Source organism: Felis catus, chromosome D4 (genome assembly GCF_018350175.1).
Source record: "Felis catus isolate Fca126 chromosome D4, F.catus_Fca126_mat1.0, whole genome shotgun sequence".
Lineage (NCBI taxonomy): Eukaryota > Metazoa > Chordata > Mammalia > Carnivora > Felidae > Felis > Felis catus.
In genome coordinates this window covers 11,286,749-11,307,269 of record NC_058380.1, presented here as the reverse complement: position 1 = coordinate 11,307,269, position 20,521 = coordinate 11,286,749, and the positions used below count along the sequence as shown (strand labels likewise).

The window sequence follows — 20,521 nt, the reverse complement described above, 5'->3', positions numbered from 1 at the left end:
GTCACTGAGGATGGTGATGACAACGCGCGAATCACCGAGTCTCTAGTGACAGGTGACACGCCAGGTATTTGACATACATTAACTCACTGAATCTTCACAGGAAAGGTAGTTCATTAGCATATCACCTCCCTTTTGGGGATGGCAAAATGGAGGTTTAACGAGATTAAGTACCTTGCCCAAAGTCATGCTGGTCATTAGCGGAGTGGGGGCTCCAACCTCAGGGGTCCATGGGACCCCTCGGTGTATGTTCTCAGCCCGCTAAGAACTGCTTCCCAAGTCACCGACCTTCCTGGGGTCTCAGTTTCCTCATTCATAAAGCATTCATGGAAACACCTATGGTGGAGAGTAGGGAGGAGTAACACGGGAATGCGAGTGAACCCTCTGGCCCCAGTGCTTGGACATCCTGAGTGTTCCTAGTTCTGGGTCATCTACCAGGCTCATCCCCTGAGCACTTTTTTCTTTTCTTTTAATTTTTTTTTTAATGTTTATTTTATTTTTGAGAGAGACAGAGCATGAGCAGGGGAGGGGCAGAGAGCGAGGGAGACACAGAATCGGAAGCAGGCTCCAGGCTCTGAGCTGTCAGCACAGAGCCCAACGCGGGGCTCGAACTCACAGACCGTGAGATCATGACCTGAGCCGAAGTCGGACTCCCAACGGACTGAGCCACCCAGGCTCCTGAGCACCTTTTTCGTGGAAAGTGCAATCATTATTCGTCGCCACCATTTAAAAACAGGGCATGTTTACATTAGCTTGTCTTGTAACGTGACTCTACCCTTCGTCAAGGATTTTGTAAGTGGTCAGGAAGTACAGAGGGCTCTTACACAGTCTCCTGTCTTACTCAATCTCCGTGATACCACATACAGAAATGGGCAACTGCTTTCTCTTTTAGCTTCTTTCTCCTTTTTCTCTTTTGCATAGCTTTATGGCTCTCACTGAAGGTGAAACTAGGAAAATACTTCACCCAGAAGTGAGTCTATAGGTGATGAAAGTTATAACAAGGCTCTATTGTCTTTGGTGGAGGTGGGGAGCCCCGCATGCCCTGGGCTCAGGCATTAAGTACTTTTCTACCAAACACTCACACACCGGGCAGGTGTTTGAGGTGGGGTGGCCCCGGGGCAGTTGCTGAACAGGGTACACAAAAGGTTAGTGAGTATAATTACACTTTCATAAAAATGAATGTTGGACTTCCTCCCCTGCTGCGTCTTAGCTACTGGGGCTAAAATAAATATTTTAATTAGTTTCAGCTTCCAAAAGAGTCTTAGCAGGCCAGACTTCCGAATCTGCCTCCCACGGGGAAAACGCTTTCAAATCCCACCAGTTGGCACCAAATCCCTCCCAAACAAAAACCCAAAACCCAAAACCACATTTCGAACTAAACAAGTCACTGCTTCTTAGATAGACAGCTGCAGTGTGCACTGGGAGCTCGGCGTGACACAATCTCGAGCAAAAGCAGAACCTCCGGGTCTTTTGTCATTTACCACGAACTGCAGGATGTTACCACCAAAGCACCGCAGAAGTCTTAGAACCCACCACCCTTTCATTTGACGTTTCCAGAAAAAGATAGGTGCGCCCCAGAGAGTTTATGGCACATAAATAGGTAACAAGTTCATAGTGGATTCAAGGTAAGTTTTCCTTTTTCCCTTTTCTCTTTCTCCTTTTCTAGAGGGTCTACGTGTTGCATTACTCATGGATGGCCATCGTCACCTTTCGAAAGAGGTGCCAACATTCCCCTTTCACACATGAGGGATCGGGGCTGAGACCTGACTAAGTGACACGTTCGGTATCACAACTGGCAGGTGCGGGACCTGGAACCGAATGGTCTGGCCAGCTGACTTTTAACTTCTGCATGATGCCACCAGGGCCGTTTTAGAACAATTAAAGACGAAACGTAGCACAGACATGAAGGAGGAAATGCCCTCGGAAAAAACCTCCACCCACTTTTAATGTAACACCCTTAGTTTATTTCCACACAGGCCACTATCTCTGGGTGGGGGGAAGGTGGGGCTCCCTTTGGGAGTATCATTCAGAATGATGGATGGAGTACACAGGTAAACCAAACAAAACAGGGAGAAACAGAAGCTAACTCCCAATGTTATTCTTCCCTGAACAACTTGGTAGATTATTTAGGCCAATTATGCTCTTGGGAAATAACCCTCTCCACTGTGACGCCTCCTCACTTTTTCAAAGAGCTTTCAACCCTGCCCTCCTGTTGACATAAATGATCACAGCGGGTTTTATCCGGGCCAGTTTTAGAAAACACTAATAGGTTCATGGATTTCTGGGATTAAAGAAAGAATTCTTATTTTCTTTTGTTGCTTCAGGTAGCATTCGTTGTACAAATACTCCTCTTGCTGAAATCCCAGTAAAGCTCAACAAACGTGCAAAACGGATTGGGGTGCCCTATTTTAATGAGAAAAGGCATCCGCGCCAAATTCTTTAAAGGCACGGACTCTCCTTGGTGTTTATTTATGCGAGCCTATTTTGAGCACCACACCAGACCCTGCTAGGTGCTGCCTGTGTGGTGCCGCAGTGAGCAGTCTCTGGGGAAAACATCTATGAAATAGACAAATAGGGTTCCAAACAGTCACAGGCAGAATGAACGAGAATGACCGTGGGCAGAGGAAAGTGACTTGATTTTAGGGTGGTCAGTGAAAGCATCTCTGAGGAAAGAACATTTCTACTCTGTTCCTGAGCCTTGACTGATACGTGGGGGCCAGTAAAGAATGGGAAAATGGGAGGAGTGGAGAGAAGGAACACATTCCTTTAAGAGGGAACCGTATCTGCAAAGCCACGGAGGTGGGGAAAAGTTTGGCAAGTGTGAGGAAAAAAAAAAAAAAAGCATGACCAGAATGTCAAGAGCAAGGGGGTGAGGGGTCCAAAAGGAAGGGGGCGGGGCATAAGACTGTGTTTAAATCACCTTTTATTTACAGATAGAGAAACACTTCACAGAGAATGCAAGAAGAAAGACTACCATGTTGGGAGCCTCTGTTCACGGAAGAACTATCAGAGGTGAAATTATTTTCCCCCCAGAAATTATAAAATTAGTCAATGAATCGGGGCGCCTGGGTTGGGCTCAGGTCACGATCTCACGGTTCGTGAGTTCGAGTCCCGCGTCGGGCTCTGTGCTGACAGCTCGGAGCCTGGAGCCTGCTTCGGATTCTGTGTCTCCTCTCTCTGCCCCTCCCCAACTTGTGCTCTGTCTATGTCTCTCAAAAAATAAATAAATGTCAAAAAAAAATTTAAATTAGTCAATGAAGAACTGATTTGATTTCCATACATCTATTTTATCACCCAACTGGGAAAAAGGTGTGATGCTTGATTCTGTGTAAGTTCACAACTCGGGTAACTTACTAGCACTTTTTTTTTCTCAATTTTAGGCAATAATGCGTGGGCCAATTCTGGCGAATGGCGAGCTGACTGTGGTACACAGACATACATGGTTTCTTTGGCCAGGACGGTGTTTTTCAAAGTCTAAGCGAGCTGCAGTGGCACCAGCTACTTTTGTAACGGTGCACGGCTACACCACAGGTCCCAGCTTCCCCAGCGTAGAGCAGGGACCACGAGACTGAGTTCTGCCAATGGAACATACGCTTCTGGGCAGTGTCATGGCAAATCCTTCCCCCAGTGTTCGAGCTGTACCCGCAGCTGGACGCACGGAGGGAAACTAGTGTAGCAGATGTAGATCCTCATGAAGAAGAGAGCCTCTGCCCCTGAAGGAGCTGACAGGGTCTCCACCGTGACCTGCACTGGCTGTGATGGGAGGGAACATCAACACCACTGAGATGTTGAGTTTGTGTGCGACAACCGTGTCTTTGTTTGGGTCCCTCTAAAATTGGGTTATGAGATATGGATTCGTGTGCAAGTGGCTTATTTGAAGGTGATCCCTTGGAAACATCGGTGGGTGCGTGGGGAGGTGGGATGGGGAAGGAGTAGAAACCAATGAATGATACATTGTCAGCGTCTGCTGTGGGCAGCTCAGTCACACAAGGGAACGCTGGGGGAACACAGAAGATGCCTCAGGGCTGTCTCAGTGGAGGGGTGAAGAGACTGGGGATTCATGCACTCCCTGTGTGTCTGTCATTGGTGGGACGATGCCTCCAAAAGCATTAATTCTTCGACATTCCGGGCATACCCTGCACAAACGCCGAGTGCGCATACAGTGTTTTGAGCAAGGCTTAAAGTTGTCTTCAGGAGGCAGCATGGTGGGCGGAGACAAGTGCCGAGTGGACACGAGGAGGCCACCAACAACGTCTGCTGAAAATGTTTAGCCCACACTGACTGATGCAGGTGCCAACATCCGAAACTAGACGGCAACATAAAACTCTGAATTTCTGACCTCTCTCAAAACATCAGCAGATAGTCACCAGTGGGTCTGCATTTCTGTATGGCGGTAACTGGTTGGAGCGGAGTAGCGATTGATGCTTTAGATGCAGGTAGTGTCTCTAACTTTCCACAGTCGCCACTGCACCCTACTGTCTCTTAACCGCACCCTATTTCCCTTGTTAATGTGGCTTTCATGGTCCTTACGGTAGGCGCTTGAATCTGTAACCTCCGGTGCTCTAGTACGACAAGGCTTTTGTTTCTTTGCTTCTTTTTCATTCCAGCTGCATTTTCCTCCCTCCCTACTCCACTTTGAAAGCTGCTCAAAATATGTCTCCGTGAAACCTTCCCACCGACCCCCACCTACGACACTCACGACACTTCTGTAGCCATTTGGAGCCAAAGTGTCCAATAAGTCACTGGCTACATGTAGCGATTAACATTTAAATTCCAGCTCATTAAAAGTAACCAACTAAGATTAATGAAACTTAAACATTCAGTCCCGTCCACTGCACTGGCCACATTTCAAGGGATCGATAGTCCTACGAGGTCAGCGGCTAGCATATTGGACACCACAGCTAGAACACATTTCCCGAATTACACAAAGTTCTTTTGGATACGCCGATTGATAGAATGGGCTGTCATTCTTGCTCTTGGCTTTTCTTGTAGGTGATCTTGTGTTTTCCATAAATATCCACCCTTGAAGATAAAATCCACTTCAAAAAGGAGAGAGCTTGCTCAGCATACCACCCATTCTTTCTCCCCCTCAACTACCTGTACAATTGTCCGCAGTTAACGTTGCGAATGTTTCTCAAGTTTCTGCGTGAGGTTCTGTATCGCGGTCCCCCGTGGTCTCATTCAGGGAGATACTGTATGTTCTCCTGTCCCCTGAGGCTTATGTGGAAAACTGGGAAAGTTGCTTCGGGTGGAAAAGACAGGATCAGGTATGATTTCAACATCATACCCTTGCGGGATCGGAAAGAAGGTCACGAAGACCACTTACTGCTTTCGCCTTAAAAAAAAGTATGGGTCCCATACTGTGATTTAATGTGTTTTGTGGTTTTTTTGGTCTTTATTTAAAATCCCAAAGTGACTGAGGCAGTATAGCAACAAGTTAAAACACTTTGACTCAGAAGTCTGACAAACTGGGGTTGAAATCCCAGCTCTGATACTTGTTACCTACAGGGCCCTGTATGACTAACTTGCCTTCCCTAAGCCTTGGGGAAATAACGCTTCCCTCATAGAGGTTTTGTGAGGATTCGGTGAGTGAAATGCCAAGGAAAATGTTATAAATGCTAGCTATTATTATTTTTTTAAGTTTATTGATTTCTTTTGAGAGTGAGAGCGAGCGAGCAGGGAAGAGGGGTAGAGAGGCAGAGGGAGACAGAATCCCAAGTAGGCTCCACACTGTCAGCATGGAGCCCAATGTGAGATTCGATCTCATGAACCATGAGATCATGATCTGAGCCAAAATCAAGAGTTGGATGCTTAACCAACTGAGCTACCCAGGTACCCCAGTGCTAGCTATTATTATCAGCAAAAAATCAGATACAAAGGAAAAAGAATCAAGATAATAATAGACTTCAATAATAGACGCCATTTTGGAAAGGACCAAAGCAGATGATGCATTCAGAAAACTCCCTCCAACAGAAAGATGTGCAGAATTGCAGGAGATCCATTTGGCAAACACTCATTATTGGGGGCGGGGCGGGGGATATTTTAATGCATTTCCATTAGCATAAGATTCAGATTATCAGACAAACATCGCATTCTCCCCTTGTCCTACTCCTCCAAACAAATAATATGTCAAGTTAAGGCACCATTCAGTGAAAAACAAAAGGAAAAGCAGATGTTGGAAGTAGGATGACCAGGAAAAAAAGGACTGGAGAACTTCAATTACTTAGATTTTTTTTTTCGGAAAATAAAGTCATTATAGGGACTATCTCTTTTTCTGTCTTCTCCATCCACATATCTTATCCTTTTGAAGAGAATAGAACACTTTGAATAAAATTACTGTCTTCTTTTTCCAAAGAGGTAAACAGTGCCTGGAAATGTTCATGCTCTCAAGCACCTCTGAGGCATGACTCTGTCCTTCTCTTGGCCAGCGAGCTGTGAAAAATCATTATACTGTCCAACACTCTCACTGAACAAAGGCATTTCCTGCTGAACAGGTCATGCGAGGCATATCTAAAAATGGAAGTTTGGCCAATGGCCATAATGTCATGATGTAAAAGGATTTGGGCAGAGGCTCAGAAGTGGCATTGGGTAGATTTTCCTTCTTTCCTGGGCCCAGCTTACTGTTAGGGAAAGATGCTCAAAATCAACTGCTAAAGGACATAGCGAGATTCCCAAAGAGGATATAGCATATGATTATATTCTGGTAAAAGAACGGAAAGTCTCGATTTGACTTCTTTGTTCACAGCCCCAGAAATTCACTCTGGCTGACAAGAAAAAGAGTTTATTGCACTGATGTGGAAGTTCATGGATGTATCAGTTAGCTACTGCTGCATAACAAACCATCTCAAATACAGTGGCTTAAAAAAATCAGTTTGTGCGGGGCGCCTGGGTGGCGCAGTCGGTTGAGCGTCCGACTTCAGCCAGGTCACGATCTCGCGGTCTGTGAGTTCGAGCCCCGCGTCAGGCTCTGGGCTGATGGCTCAGAGCCTGGAGCCTGTTTCCAATTCTGTGTCTCCCTCTCTCTCTGCCCCTCCCCCGTTCATGCTCTGTCTCTCTCTGTCCCCCCCCCCAAAATAAATAAACTTTGAAAAAAATTTTTTTTTAAAAAATCAGTTTGTTCAGCTCAGTAATGTAGGCTGCTCTTTCCCATATCTCTCTGGGCAGTGAGGCCCCAGACCCTCCTTCCAACGTTTTCTCAGCCCCCAGCAACCTAGGCCCTTCTTGTTCTTAGAGTGGATTCAGGGTTCTAGGAACAGTGAAAGAGCACACAGGGCCTCTGGAAGAGTAAGCTCTGAGCTGGAACACCCTCGCCTCCCCTGTATTCAGGCCAAAGCAAATCACAAGGCATCCGAGACCCAAGGGGTGCAGAACTAGACTCTACCTCTTCATAGGATTCTACCCCTGGAATTAGCACGAATATGGAGGTGACCAATTGGGACCATCAATGCAATCAATTTACTATAAAAGAATTGAAACGAAAGCTGAAGAATTAATTCTCAGAAGGCCCAGGACCCAGTGACGCACTGGGCGTCTGTGTGATGGGAACCAATGGGCGATCTCCTCGCTGTTTTCCTCTGGGAAGGAAAGACGTCCAGCATTTTCAGTTCGTGAGGCTCACTTAGTGGGAGATAGAAATACCACCTTGGTCATCTGCCTACTGTCTTGCCAACAGAGCTCGTGACATCCAGATTGGCAGTCCCACTTGAAATGATTTTCTATGGGTTGAGGGGCCATGTATGGAACAAAATGTGGGTGTGGCTCCCTGAAGAAGGCAGAATGAATGCTGGGCCACCCATATCAATGTGTTCTCTCTCTCTCTCTCTCTCTCTCTCTCTCTCTCTCTCTCTCTTGTCCATCAAAATGGTAACAGTAGTACTATGTGTGCTTTGGGTTTATGGAAGAGAGTTTTCTTTGTGTTTGCATGAACTTCTGAAATTTCTCCAAGGGGCCTGTGTTAGTTACGTAATATTTTTCAGGTTGTAGAAAAAGTTATAGAAACACACAAACTTGTAGCAATACAATGGGAAGGTATTTGGACTTTAGGTAGTTCTGTCTCAGCTCTCCTCCTCTCCCTCCTCCCCCTCCTCCTCCTCTTCTCCCTCCTCCTCTCCTACCTCCTCCCCCATTACCCCTCCCCCTACACACATGTGTACACACACAGAGACCCACACACCCCTTCCATCTCATTCCGCACAGGAAACTGCTTTGAGTCTCTCTTCTCATCTGTAACAGGACAGGAGAGGAGACAGTCTCCAAAACTGTCTCCAAAAGGAGACATTTCCATTTGTGAATAATGGCTGTATACATCATTCTAATTTATCAGGTGAATTCTTTTATATCCCGTTTGGCACTTTTTCTGTTATTTCAACTGGTATAGTGTATCTGGACTCTAAAATCTCAAACCTGTCCTAAAAGCACAGGGGGAGAAGAGTTTTCTTCAGCTTCCCCTTCTTCGGTCCCCACCGGCAGATGCTGATGTGACAGTCCGCTGACGACTGTCACAGAGATCTAACAAATGCTTCTCCATCCCTGGGGAATTTCAGTCCCTCGGAGAAATACCTCTCTTCACTCCCTGCACTATCTAGACCCTACCGGGGGGGGGGGGGGGTAGGTGAAGGGGGACAAGAAGTGTGTGTCAGAGCATGAGCGTAATCTGTGTATGCTTACAGGGGCCCCTGACAAGGGGCTTTGACCTTGTGGGGTGGGAGTAGGGTAGCCAACATACCAAAACCAAAACCAAACTGTAGCATTCAGTTACATTTGAGTTTCAGATGAGCAGGAAATCCGTGTTGGTGTAAGTCTGTCTATACGAGACATATATTGCAGATATTACCAATTTGAACGGCAAAGACTTATACTAAAACACGTGTTCGTTTGTACCCGAAATTCAAACATCCTTTGCTAAATCTGGCAGTCCTAGTTAGCACAGACGTCTAATGTTATTTGTTCCTCTACACTGCCCAGCCTCAGGCACCCAGAGAATATATGACCTGAACCAGACTTCGACCAAAGAAAGACCTCAAACTCCCGACTGCTTTGAAGCATCTGAAAGAAATCAGGAGGGGAAACATTTTATGGGAGGATATTCCTCATTTCCTTGTGGTCATGACAGTCTGGAAGAGGAATTAGAGTTTGGTTCTAAATTCAGAGCAAAAGTAATGGGTTTTTTTTCCCCTTGTTTTTATTTCCCTTCATCTAAGTACCATATATACATATATATTAAAAAGAAAAAAACAAGCAAAATCTATGACCAGTCACAGACAGTAGTAGTATGTCGGAGGCCAAGTGAGAGGTCTCCTTAGTACCTAAAAAAAAAAAAAAAAAAAAAAAAGGAAAAAAAAAAAAGAACAAGGTCGGCTCCTCAACGCTAAGATTGGAATTAATGAAATTGACTCATAATACCCTTGAAACTCCCCAGAATGGCCATATGACTAGGAAAATTTGCCAAATTAGCTCATGCAGGAAAGGAAGGTAGGAAGAGAAAGGGGGTAAATTAACCACTGAGCATTCGAAAACTGGCCTCAAAAGGGAGGTTGGGGCCAGGCTGGCTTCTAGGGCCTGAGGGTGGGGGCGGGGGCTGGGGAGGTCCAGCTGAGGGGAGGGAAAACAAGAGAATGGGGAGAGAGAGCGCAGATTCAGAGATGACCGGGTTCGAAGATAATCTGTATGTTGTTGATCATGTTCAGCATAGTGAGAACTCCGGCTCCTTGAAACACCCAGTCTGCCCGGTGCACAAACACTGATGAGACCTCACGGGAGAAAATGATAAAGAAGGTGAACTTCAATTGTGTGCCCCAGATAAACCCACGGAGGCTTCCTGTAAATGAAGGAACGGCAGTAACGAGGCCTAACTGTTGTTTCTTCCTCTGACACTGTGCCTTTGAACAGGATTCGTGTAGCAACCATTTAACTGCTCATGTCCTCCCAGCACTAATGAGGTCGGTCTATTTTAGCCTTTATTGACACGGAGGAAATGGCAGGCAGGCAGGTGTCCAGAGCACTAATCTATGAAAGGACAATTTCCTCCGTGTTTGCAGTGGGTGGGATGCTTCGGCTGATAAAACTCTATTCTTTGGTTATGTTTCCTAAACAGAGCCCAGATGGATTCTCAAATGGCCCAAGCAGACCCACTCAGACACGTCTTATTTATATTTTCCCTCTGACCATTCCAGTCTGAAGCCATGCAATCAAGGTCAAGTTACTCTATTTACCGTTTGCCAAAGGCTTATGTAGCACGGGTTACGGGCCAGGCAATGTTTTAAAAGAAAGAAAAGTCAAAACTACAACGAGGTATCACCTCACACCTGTCAGAATGGCTAAAATTAGCAACTCGGGAAACAACAGGTGTTGGCAAGGATGCAGAGAAAGGGGCAGCATCTTCCACTGCTGGTGGGAATGCAGACTGGTGCAGCCGCTCTGGAAAACAGCGTGGAGGTTCCCCAAAAAGTTAAAAGTAGGACTATTCTACGATCCAGCAATTGCACTGCTAGGTATTTACCCAAAGGACCCAAAAATACACATTTGAAGCGATACATGCACCCTGATATTTATAGCAGCACTATTGACAATAGCCCAATTATAGAAAAAGCCAAAGGTCCATTGATTGAGATGGAAGAAGATGTAGAGTGTGTGTATATACACACACACACTCATACACACACACACACACACACACACACACACACACACACACACACACTGGAATATTATTCAGCCATGAAAAAGAATGAAATCTTGTCATTTGCAACAATGTGGATGGAGCTCCAGAGTATTATGCTAAGCAAAATAAGCCAGTCGGAGAAAGACAAATACCATTTGATTTCACTCATATGTAGAATTTAAGAAATGAAACAGACAAGCAAAGGAAGAATGAGAGAGACAAACCAAGAAACATACCTTTAACCATAGAGAACAAAATGATGGTCACCAGAGGGCAGGTGGGTGGGGGATGGGTAAAACAGGCGACGGGGATTAAGGGCGTCTGACTTTGGCTCAGGTCATGATCTCACGGTTCATGGGTTAGAGCCCCGCTTCGGGCTTTCTGCTGACAGCCCAGAGCCTGGAACCTGCTTCACATTCTGTGTCTCCCTCGCTCTCTGCCCCTCCCCCACTCACGGTCTGTCTCTGTCTCTCAAAAATGAATAAACGTTAAAAAAAATTTTTTTTAAGTGTTGAATCACTAAATTCTACTCCTGAAACTAATATTACCCTGTAAGTTAACTAACTGGAATTTAAATACAAACTTGAAACACCAAAAAACACAACAACAACAAAAAGCAACAAACTCATTCGAATTTCCTGTTAGCTGTACGAGCTAGGGACCACGGTCAACCTCACTTTACAGATGGGGAAACTGAGGCATAGAGTGGTTAAGAAACCTGCCCACATAAGTGACAGAGTCAATACTCTTGACCGCTTTGTTATGTGCTCTCATCTTTGCTATGTGCCGATAGGACGTGCCGGTCTTGTGAGTACGGTTGCTAACGCTCCTGATTCCTGGGGGAATAAATTTTCCTGGGTGGGAGAGGTAGAGACGGTAGTGAAGGCTTGTTGCCAAGTGGGCTGGGCAAGACGATCAGTTGAAATCAGTTACCTCACGGAATCTAGTTCTGGTCTTCCCAGGATGAAATTGGGGGGCTGCCATTTCCAAGGGGGTTATGGAACCTCAGACAGGAGCACCCACACCAGCGGCCGTCTCATTTCCTGAAATTTGGCATCTACGGATAGGGAATGTTCACGGGTGCTTTGGGTATCACCAAAGCCAGGGGGAAATTCCTCTTCTAACGTGACGAAAATGTCTCTACTATTATTATTCTGATGTGTGGTAAGTGGGGTGACCGTATATATCTCATCACTCAAGTTGCCAAGACTTTTAAGAGTAAAAGGGACATTATTAATCGTCATGCAAGGACAAATGGGCATTAAACCAGGACTCAACCAGGCAAACAGAAGGTATGGTCATTGCAATGGTAAATGAACACGGAACGAGCAGCTTCAAGCTGCGACAGAGGCTTTATTCTGCATAAGCCTGACTCGGATATCAGGCATCACCTTTGCTGGGTTCGCGTTGGTAAGTCGGCCAGGTTTTACAAGTGCGGTCGGAGCTCGTGGTGGTATTGATAACAGGGCCCCTGCAGACTTGCTTTTGTGTGTCACTGACGCATCTCTTAATAGAATACCCGAGACCCCACAACGTTAGGCCAAGTTCGTGCATGAACACAGGGAACCACGGACTTGCTAATATTTTCAACAGACAACCAACTGCCATTTGAACTTCTGAATGGATTTCTCTCTGAGCCCCCTTGATCCGCTCTAGCTCAGGGGAGGGGGACAGAGTGTCAAGGAGACCTGAGACCTTGCCAACTGAACGGCAGCTGAGGGAGATGGGAACACGCAGCTTGGAGAAGAGAAACAGAGGGCCCCGGGGGGTGGCCTCACGGACCTGATTTGCTGCTGTGTGCAAGAAGGAACAGGCTTATTCTGTGTTGCCCACAGTGTAGTACAAAATGGAAACGCTGGGCCATAGGATTTCAGCTCGATTTAAGTGATTTCTCGTTTCTGTTGTTTTTTAAATGTTTTTGAGAGACACGTTTTAATGATAAAAATAGCACACGCTCTTCTAAAAAAATATTCAGACCATGACAAAACATGTAAGGTGGAAAGTAAAAGCCTTCCTCTTTCCTCCTGTCCCCCCTTCCCTCGCCCACACCCACTCCCCAGAATGCCTTATCCCCCCACATCCCCACCTCTGCACACGCAAACGTGCTCTCTGCACGTATACATAGGCATACTACATGTATACGTATCATTCTATTTGGCCTATTTTTGTTTTATTAAAAAATACGGGGCGCCTGGGTGGCTCAGTCAGTTAAGCCTCCGACTTCAGCTCAGGTCATGATCTCACGGTTCGTGGGTTCGAACCCCTCACCGGGCTCTGTGCTGTCAGCTCAGAGCCTGGAGCCTGTGTTGGATTCTGTGTGTGTGTCTGTCTCTGCCCCTCCCCTGCTTGCTCACGTGTGCTCTCTCTCAAAAATAAGAAAACATGAAAAAAAAATTTTTTAGAAATAGTCATAAAATGAGCATGTCTCAGGAGGTGATGAAGAAGCACCCCGATCAGTAATTTTATGTTACTTCTGAAAGATGTTAACCAGAGAAGCCTCGCTGAAGGATCTGAAATAGATAGTTCTGTAAGACTTAACTTATAGACCATAAGTCAACGTGAGTTAACCTGTTCTGACTTTTTTTTTCCTTAGAAATGTTTTACCAGGGGCCTCGAAAAATCGAAGTAGACATTTCGCTCTGGTACTTGTTCTTATGAGAAAGGATGTTCAAGTGACTTCAGCTGCTGGAAAACGGAGGGGCCGGCTGGGGGGTTCTTAGCCACTGCCTACGATCCGGCCAAGGTTGGCCGACCACGTGGCAGGGACCCCGAAGGGGAGATCAAATCCACAGCTGGGCAGGAGAGAGAGTTAAGGTGCCTTCCAAGATCCCTTTCAGCACTCTGATTCCCGGACTTCCCCGCCAGCTCACCTGGGCAGCGAGAAAGAGCCAGAAAGAGCCCCCGGGAACAGGAGTGTCCGCAGGGTCCCCACCTCCCCCTGCAGGAACGGCCGGGTGCGGGTGCCCCCGCCCCAGCCTGGTTCCCGGGGCGCCCACGGACCCAGGAACGCCTGCCAGCAGCCCAGCTCGCTGCTCTTTGGACCTCAGCCGCTTTCATCTGAGGTGCCTCCGCTGAAAAGAAAACCAATTCCTCTCTAAACCCGGCAGGTTCTAAATGGACAGCAAATACTGTACATTCTTAAGAGCCTGGCGAAGCAGGAAATTGCTCCTTCACCTGTTTCCTATTTTGACATTTCATCAAGATGGAATTTAGTGGCTATAAAAGATAATACTGTTGGGGCGCCTGGGTGGCGCAGTCGGTTAAGCGTCCGACTTCAGCTCAGGTCACGATCTCGCGGTCTGTGAGTTCGAGCCCCGCGTCGGGCTCTGGGCTGATGGCTCGGAGCCTGGAGCCTGTTTCCGATTCTGTGTCTCCCTCTCTCTCTGCCCCTCCCCCGTTCATGCTCTGTCTCTCTCTGTCCCAAAAATAAATAAACGTTGAAAAAAAAAATTAAAAAAAAAAAAAGATAATACTGTTGTATTTGACTTTAAACGAGAGCCACCGGTTACATTTCTGTGCTCAGAATCTCTTCTATTTGTGGATGGGTTGGGCAGAGGTAGGTCTTTTCCTTTTATCTGGAGTAAAAATAATAACAAGCCCCAGAGACATTGCAAAACGAGTCCATGGAACATTATACTCTTATTCAGAGTCGTCAGGTGGTAATATTTTACCATTCTTGCTTTATCTCTCCGTATACATACGTACGTATTCATATGATTGTCAGGACCTGCCAGTGGCTGAATGTTTGTGTCCTGCCCCTCCATTCCTATGTCGAAATGCTGACCGCCAACGGGATGCTATGAGGAGGTGAGGCCTTTGGGAAGTATTACGCGACGAAGACAGAGCGCTCCCGAGGAGTAGTCCCTTTCTGAAAGAGACCCCCACGGTGCTCCCCAACCCTTCCCCGTGTCCGGGTATAAGGAGAGGTCGCAGACCCTCACCCAGTCACGCTGCACAATGATCTTGGGTTTCCACCCTCCAGAACTATGAGAAAGAAATTTCTGTGGTGTACCTTTCACTCTGTCCGTGCTCTTTTGTTACAGTAGCCTGCAAAGACAAGGACAGGAAATGTTTGGGGTAAACTGCAGACACCCTGACCCTTCCCGTATGGGTAAACCTATGGGCAAGTGGCTCCTAAGAACAAGGGCACGGTATCGTGATCGAAGTTAGGACATTTAACGTTGATAGAACACTATTGATGAACACGATGGTTTTCAATTTTTCCCAGTCTCTCCGATATTTTCCTTTATAACATGCTTTCCTAATCTAGGATTTCATATGGATACTTCACTGTCATGTTTCTTTGGTCTCTGTTATTCCAGAGAAGTTCCTCGACCTTTGTCTCTTATCGTATGATATGCTTTTTTTTTTTTTAATTAAAAAAAAATTTTTTTAACGTTTTATCCATTTTTGAGACAGGGGGAGACAGAGCATGAACAGAGGAGGGTCAGAGAGAGGGAGACACAGAATCCGAAACAGGCTCCAGGCTCTGAGCTGTCAGCACAGAGCCCCATGTGGGGCTCAAACTCACAGACCGCAAGATCATGACCCGAGCCGAAGTCGGCCGCCCAACCGACTGAGCCACCCAGGCGCCCCTTATCGTATGATATTCTTGAAGAGTACAGGCCTGTGGTTTTCTGGCATGCCCTTTGAGGTGGGTTTGTGTGGCCTGTCCCTTGAATGAGTTTAAATTCTGCACATGGTATGTCCTTCTCAGGACATCATGTTAGGAAGCACCTGCTGTCAGTCTGTCCATGGTTAACTGTCAGTCATGGGGTCAAAGTGAGTTCTCTATTTTGTTTAAACATTTTTTAATGTTTATTTTTGAAGGAGAGAGAGAGACAGAGCACGAGCAGGGGAAGAGCAGAGAGAGAGGGAGACGCAGAATCCGAAGCAGGCTCCAGGCTCCGAGCGGTCAGCACAGAGTCTGACGTGGGGCTCGAACTCACAAACTGTGAGATCATGACCTGAGCTGAAGTTGGACGCTTAACCAACTGAGCCACCCAGGCGCCCCGTAGGTTCTCTACTTTAGAGGAATCTTTCCCTCTTTATAATTGATAAATAATCAATGAACGGACATTTGGTGGTGCTACCACATTTCTTCACTCTTAGGGTAACTTTTTTCCCTTTGTCATAATAAATCTGTAGAGAGATACTTTTAGACCATGTAGATAATTGGTTTACAAACAAACTGGCTTTAGCATCTCTTGATGGCCCTTTCCTGAATCAATTACAGTATTGTTATGGCAGGGAGGTGCTATTGAAAAAAGGAAAATTGTCACGTTGAGGTTTTCTCTGTGCACTTCTCCACTATTCCTTCCCTAAGACCAAAAGAGATACTTAAGGCGAATCATTTGGGCCGGTGGGACTTAAAGTCCCTGATGGCACCTTCTCCCCACCATTCCATAGAATGATCTATGTCTGGAGGACGGGGCAGCCATACACAGTGGAAAGGGCCATGGGTCGAGAGTCGGATGAGCAGACGACCTGGCATTCCTGACCTGGAGATTCCACGTGTTCTACGTGAACATGTCCTAACCTGAACTCCTCTGAGGGGGTCACCCCCTCCAACCTGGGCCTCCTCCAGAGTTCTAATGTCATTAAATACCGCCACCATCTACCCAGTTGTCCCAGCCAAAAATCTGAGCAGCATTCTCTACCCCTGATTCTTCCTTACTGTCCACATCTAGTTGACAGCCAAGGTTCACATGATGATACCTTCCAAACATCGCCAGGAATTCAGCCTCTTGTCTCCTGCTGTACCACCTGGGCCAGGCTACCATCATCCCACACCTGCTCTTCTGCCATTTCCTCCTGACTGTCCACGGGCCTTCAAGATCTTGTGACCTACAATCTGTTCTTCTCACTTTAGCCAGAGTGACCTTTCTGCCATAGAAATTTGATCATGCCCCTTCTTCTTTCCCCTTAAACCTTTGGGTAGCTCCCCACTGCAGTAAGGATCACTTGGTTAAAGTGATATATCTTAACTCCCCGCCATGGCATATGAGGCCCCCCCCAGCCTAGAATTGGCCCGGTTCACCAGGGGGATTTGTCATCGTGGTGCCACCTCTTACTAGCCTCGACTCTGGCCAGACAGATCAAGACAGGCACAAGGTGACATATATATGGAATGTGTTCTTGAAAAAAACATATACAACTCATCAGTGTCCACCCACAAGGCAATCTTGCCTTAGAAAACCATGGAAACAGCGCTGACTTGACCATTTCTAGGATTCTGACTGTAGAAAGTGGCCCCTACCCTGTGGATCCTCCTTTTCAGTTGAAAAGAGAAGTACTCACCAGGAGACGGCTTCTGAAAGATTGCTCATTGGGGCAGGTAAAGCCATTGAAAGAGATGGGCCACCAGAGGGCGTGCCATGACCCCGCAAAAGGCTTGAGGAGAGATGGGTTCCACATCTACCTTAGAAGGAAAGATATTGGAAACATATCAGATATATTTATTTATGCTTTCTGACTACCACATGCATCTCAAATCCCAGGGCAGTCACGTTCTTTTATTTTTATGCGGTATCCATGGTTTCAGGACAAAACAAGCTAAGAAAAACCTTTCCCACCACTGAATGGAAAAGGAAATATGAAAGCTCAGGTCTTTTTTTTTTTTTTTTTCTCCCTCTAGAAAGTCAGGCTGCATTTTAAATAGTCTCCCCTTAGGCAAGAACTCTTGATTCATTGAGGAAATTTCTAAAGCTTTGTAAGGCACATTACTCATACATATTTGAAAATTCTCAAGACTATTGAGGATCAGGCAAAATGATAATCAAATATGATGAATAGCTCTCACTGAGCATTTGCTATGTTCCAAATGCTGTACCAAGAGTCTGATGTGTTGTAAGTAAATATATTTAACTCACATGATACGCTTTGAGGTTAGGAATTGTTGTTCCTATTTTCCAAAGAGAAAACCAGAGCTCTGAGCACTTCAGCGATTTGACAGGACCACAGACGTAGGATTTGAATTCGGGACTGTGAGATGCCGAAGTCGGCACTCCTACTCACTGTGCTATGTTGTCTTGAAGACCTCTCATCTTTCTTTCAGAAGCCCACCATCTCTAGGACTTTCCTCCTTTCCTCCCTTGCGCTCGTGAGAACGCACAGAGCAAAGAGGAGACTCCAACAGCCATCTACCAAACATCCCATTCCAACTGCCCTGTCCTTCTCTTGACTTTACCTTCTATTCCCCATCAAAAGGGGGGCTATCCTATGTCTCATTCCTTCAGAACCAAAGTTTCTTGCTAGAGCACTTTTTAGGGACTGGTAATCGGGCAGTCAACAAATACTGACTGATATATCTCCGGGCTAGACCCGTATGATTCCTGCATACATGAGGTCCAATAAGTTCTTGTTGGATGGATGAAGGAATGAATGAATGAATACTAGTACACAGTGACAATAGAGGAAGTTTCAGGTAGAGGACAAAACATGAGTTCTGGAATAAGAAAGATTTGGGTTCCAGCCTACCATTTAAGTGAAACTTAGTACTAGTCACCAAATTAAAAAAAATTTTTTTTAATGTTTATTTATTTTTGACAGAGAGAGAGACAGAGCATTAGTGGGGGAGGGGAAGAGAGAGAGGGACACACAGAATCCGAAGCAGGCTCCAGGGTCCGAGCTGTCAGCACGGAGCCCGACGTGGGGCTCGAACTCGTGGACCACGAGATCATGACCTGAACCAAAGTCGGACGCTTAACCGACTGAGCCACCCAGGCGCCCCACCAAAAATTTCTGACTATGGTAATCTCAGGCTCTCGACAGGTTCTATCTTCCACTGCTTAATACTTCCAGAGTCCTGAGAGGCATCAGACTTTGGGATTTGGGAAGAAGAAATCAGAATTCCCAAGAATTCTGAAATCATAAATTATTCTCTATTTTTCGTGACACTGTCTACTTGTTTAAATAATAACGGGCAACCATAATAACCACTGGATCAATTTTTTTAATAGAATCATGCTGCTGGAAGTTTTCACTAAAAAATTATACAATAAATGCATGGTTTATTATTATGAATTGATTTCTTGTGATAAGATTGGGTATTTCAATAACAAGCAAAAGCAGTCTTTTCCTCATACAGAAATTTGACAATAGAACATATTAAAAGAAGGGAAAAATACACACGATAAATGTCAAATGAAAATTGCTATAAAAATTGAATACAACGCAACATATAATTCTGTAAAGTATGACCATTACAAGGAAAATTTAGAAGACACAGGCATTAATTGCCTGACCAATTTCCTTTTTGGCCTTCACATTTGTTTAACTGTTAGGAGTGCATCCAAAAGTACTTTTGAGTCAAGTTCTAGAGTACCTACTTCTTCATATAAGGTTATTTCCTTTTTTAATGATGAAAATTAAAAATATTTATTCTTCTTATCTTCTTGCCCTGGTTTTGATTTTGCTGTTGAAACAGATACTGCTTCACATCATCTGCTCTTTGCGTTTCTTCCATTTAAGTGTTTACGAAGACCTGTGCCTGGAGGGAATATTCAAACACTGCAAAACACCAGTGCGTGTTGCTGGGTTGTGTTCCAACAACATAACATTCGGATCTCCTACCGAAGTTAACAGCACTAAGTAGAATCATGTGTTGAAATTGCCAATTTAAGGATATATTTTGTTTCCAAAACTGATTTCTTAGAACATAACTCATAGGACTCATGTGAAGTATACTATGCACACAAACTTACTGATATTTATTTTGCGTGTAAGAATGGCTCACGTAGCAGACAGAGCCATGAAGATTCACTTATACCACAGCAATAGCAGCTAGAAAGACTGACTCATGAGATGCTCTTGGCTTCTGGGGTGCTCCTGGCCTTGGTTCCTGGAAAAGTTACCCTTAACCTCTGATTCCACACATTAGCGTTTCTTGGTCTTGCTTTCACCTTGCCACGAGTGAGTCCTCTGGACCAGTAACATCTCTAGGTTGATTCTTATATTTAAAAAAATTGTTTTCAACGTTTTTATGTATTTTTGGGACAGAGAGAGACAGAGCATGAACGGGGGAGGGGCAGAGAGAGAGGGAGACACAGAATCGGAAACAGGCTCCAGGCTCTGAGCCATCAGCCCAGAGCCTGACGCGGGGCTCGAACTCACGGACCGCGAGATCGTGACCTGGCCGAAGTCGGACGCTTAACCGACTGCGCCACCCAGGCGCCCCAGTTGATTCTTATATTTTAATTCTTACAGGAGAATCACAGCTTTTTCCTGTTTTCCCAATTTCTTGGCTAAATGTTACCGGGACTTTGGAATTGGGGCGGGGGGACGCATTTCGGAAAAAATTGCCAGGAAAGAATTCTCTTCTGGAAATACTCACAGCCTTTGAACATACAGTATAGCATGTGACAGGCTTTGGCCAATGAAATGTGTTACTTCCAGGCACAAACTGTAAGAACTGAGATTTGCCACATTCCCTTCCTACTGCTGCATCCATTAGGGAAGCACGTGTGTAGTCAGAGCTTCCGGAAATGGGGTCCGTGAGTGCCTGTGACAGGCAGAGCTCACCGACAATCATGGAGGGTGCGTGACAGGAGAAACTTTTTTTGAGATTCTGCAGTCCTCATTATAGTATATCCTGTAATGACAGGCCCCATGTGTTGGGCAATACACTTACTTTCTCTGAGTCTCAGTTACCCTATGTGAGAGGAGAAAAAGTAATTTCTATCTCAGGTTTGCTTATTTTTGGTGAGGACTAAGCAAGGCGAGAATATGTAAAGCTTCTAACACAGTGTCTAATGTATGACAAATGCTCAATATATTCTTCCCCTTCGGAGGGATCAAGAGAACATCCCTAGAAATAGATCAAAATTGGAAATCAGAGTAGCATGAGACTTTCCAAAGGTGAAC

At 45.6% G+C, this 20,521-nt stretch overlaps 2 long non-coding RNA genes across 2 annotated transcripts in view; one reads left to right on the top strand and one right to left on the bottom strand.

Moving 5' to 3' along the window:
- LOC109493706 overlaps positions 1–20,521 on the bottom strand; it is a 138,397-nt gene that overhangs the window by 64,860 nt on the left and 53,016 nt on the right. The window contains exon 5 of the long non-coding RNA XR_002737820.2: positions 16,958–17,074. This is a non-coding gene — a long non-coding RNA (uncharacterized LOC109493706). The remainder of the gene's footprint in view (positions 1–16,957; positions 17,075–20,521) is intronic.
- LOC109493707 lies at positions 855–3,851 on the top strand. Its single transcript, XR_002148031.3, has 3 exons — positions 855–1,622; positions 2,931–3,009; positions 3,378–3,851. It is a non-coding gene; the product is annotated as an uncharacterized LOC109493707 (long non-coding RNA).